Below are 3,229 nucleotides of genomic sequence, written 5' to 3' on the forward strand. Positions count from 1 at the left end.
AAAACCAAAAGGGGAGTTTGTTGGTCCCAGGGCTAGAAACCCAAGTGTACATTGTGATTCAGGCGGACTTAACCCATCCTGCAACTCACCGAACACCGCTCCTCCTGCCTGCTAAACTTTACTCTCAGCCTGCTCCCCCGATGCTCCAAGACGGCTGCCCGTAGCTTGACCTAGTCTGCTTTGAGATCAAGAGGAAACCCCGTGCCCCTGTCCTAAGGAAGAATCCCCCGATTCCTCTCTTGGGCTGGCTCAGATCACATGCTCACCCCTGAAGCAATCCCTTCTTGGAGATGGTGAGTTTGAGCTGATAAGAGGCCAATAGGGACCCACCTGTGGAGCTAGGTGTGGAGCCCACTCCCCCTGCACCACACAGGCTGGTGAGAGAAGGAGCACAACAAATGGTTTTTATTTTAAAAATGATGTTTTTAAGCAGAAAGAAAGGCGAGGAGGTGGGGTTGCTGGACAGGTCACCAAAAATCATGCTGCCATTGGCATATTTATTTTTTTGAGCTATAAACAAGTTGTAGGGCTGGAAGGTGAAGATGATTTTGTGATGGCTTTGAGGGGTCACTCAACCTTGTAGAAATCCAGACGTTAACTGGATATTATGGTTTCCAACTTACCACCTTCTGACAATGTGTTTCCTAAAATATCCTCAGATATTGACTTCTGGAAATATGCTCAGGTATTGACTTCCTGTCTCTCTTGACAGTGCAGTGTTTAAAAAAAAAATCGTCTCCTAAGGATAAATTACTTTCTGGCTCTTCTGTTTTACTTCCCTCTCTTGATTTCTTTGTGGCTTGCTTTGATTTTGTGCAAAGGTTTTAGAAAGTGATACACATAGGAAGGCTGGGTCTGCTGTGTGCGCCTGGGGTGGGCCCCACACCATTGGCTTGTAAAATGATGAGGCTGGTTTTACACCAACCAGGCACTGCTCTTTTAAGTGATCACCCAGGCAGGGGGGCTTTCATCTTCACCCCCCAGGGAACGCCTGAGCTACAGCTCACATCATGTTCGTTATACCTCAATTTTCTTTTAACTTTAATCTTATTAGTATGCTATTTATTTGAAAGCCAGAGAAACAAAGAGGAAAAGGGATCTCCCATCTGCTGATTCACTCGCTACAAACCAACAGCTAGGAGCCAAGAACTCAAATCTTGGTGTCCCATGTAGGTGACGGGGACCCAATCACCTGACCCATCACTGTGGCCTTCCAGGTTCTGCATTGGCAGGAAGCTGGAGTCAGCAACTGGGAATCAAACCCAGGTATTCTGATGTGGGATGCAAGTGCAATTTTAACCACAACAGTACAGTTGTGTAATTGGCCCCAGTAGGCGTCAGTTTTGACTCCCAATCCCCTATCCTCCAGGACAGAGATTTGTCTTGTCAAATGACAGACCTTGAGAAATAAAGGCCATAGTGCATGGAGAATTATAAAGGTATTTTGGAATGTGGCTTTAGAATAAAAGTGAAAGAGTGAAGATGCAGGCGGACGCCCGAGCGTGGCGTTTGTTCAGTGAGAGAGGAGGAGGGCATGGTAGGAGGAGTAGACGACGGTGTTCAGCTGCCATCACTGCAGAGAATCTGAGCGCCACCCCATCTCCGGACCCTACAGGAGGCCATGCAGGCAGGCCTGCAGGTCAATGGGAGCCCCTCCACACACCGCTGGGCCCCCCACGGCCTGTGTGCGCCTCCTTCGTGGCTGACCACTGTCCCATGTCCTCTCTGCACCCTGCACATGCCAGGCTTTCCACAAACAGTGGTCCTGCTGTGCCATGGCCTCTTGTGGAATTTCTTTCTCTCTGACTTCATTTCCCACCTTCACACCTCGCTGGAGACCTGGCTCAGGTCCTCTCCTCCAAAACGCTTTCCTAGCCCCTCCCCAGAAGAACTTGGCTGCTCTTTCTTTTTGATCTAATAGCTTTCAGGGGGAAAAAAAAAGTCCAGCACTTACTCTCCTCTCTTGTAGCACTGTTGTCACGTGTGCCTCACCTGGAGAACGTGGCCACTGACCCTTCTTCCCCGTGCCCTGCTCACTTCTCTGCAGGACCTGTGACCGCACCAGCCTGCAAATCTGTGGCTCGGCCAATGGGAATCAGACAGGAGACGGAAGGATGGGAAGAGGGGAGAATTCTGGGAGCTTCGCCTTGCTTCCGGAGCCCCAGGAAGCGTGTGTGCCAGTGCTGTTTCTCTCACTTTGTGTTTCTAGCTTCTTCTGAGTGATTCTGGCTCTTGGGCCCTGGTCCCCTCTCTTCTCTTTGTCCCTCCAGCCTGGTGGCTCCCGGCTGTTGCTAATCTCTGGGTTTCTTCACAGCTCTCCCCTGGTGTGATCAATTCTTGGCATTAAATCTCAAATCCCACCTTTCTAATATTGAAAGCAATTTCTGTTTTCCTAATTGGATCCTGACAGAGGCATCAGCTCTTGTTCCCATCCAACACGATCTGAGAATGGCTGGTTTAATAGCAAAACCAGTGAGTGGGTGAGCAGACAGGCGGGTTTACTCGTCACAGATCGTCGGATGTTTCTGCTTTCCAAGACATGTCGGGGCTCTTCCTTTCTCCCTTGGTGGCCTGAAATAGCCTTTCTATAACTCTACCCACTGTCCCTTGCTGGACTCCCCTTTTCAAGGTCATCCACATGCAGGTCCTTAGCGGTAGCCGCGCCACCTACAGGCGGGGACTCCGCTAGGCTTAGAATGACATTATGAGTGCAGAACAGCTGTGGGACCCTTAGGGCGTGGTGAAGGCTTTATTACCCTTCCTCGCTTCAGGTCTAATATGTGACTTTAGCCAGAGTGAGGCCAGTCCACAGTTACTCCAGGAGCCCAGTGCAAGAGAAGATGCCCATTCTCAGCTAAAGCAGACGATGTGAGGCTCTTGGCTGCCTGCTAAAATGCTCCTGGGGGCGTGAGGCCAGCATCCAGCTGGGTGGTTTCCTCCGTGCTGCCCAGGGCATGAGTGTGTTTTCAGGGTCTGGAGACCAAATGCATAGAACCAGGCATGTGGGGAGGAATGGCTGGAAGCTGATACTCCTGCTACAGCGGAGAGGATGGTGCAGAACCCTCACAGCACCTTCCTGCCCCACATGACTCTCAGATGGCTTCCATCACCCTGGGCTTGCCTATAAATAAGGCTCCAGCGGTGGAGAAGCTCAGCTCCAAAATAGGCAACGGGCATCTCACCTGCAAGGTATCACACTGATGCACATTTCTTTTAGGCGTGGCCCTGA

Source organism: Oryctolagus cuniculus, chromosome 7 (assembly GCF_964237555.1).
Source record: "Oryctolagus cuniculus chromosome 7, mOryCun1.1, whole genome shotgun sequence".
NCBI lineage: Eukaryota > Metazoa > Chordata > Mammalia > Lagomorpha > Leporidae > Oryctolagus > Oryctolagus cuniculus.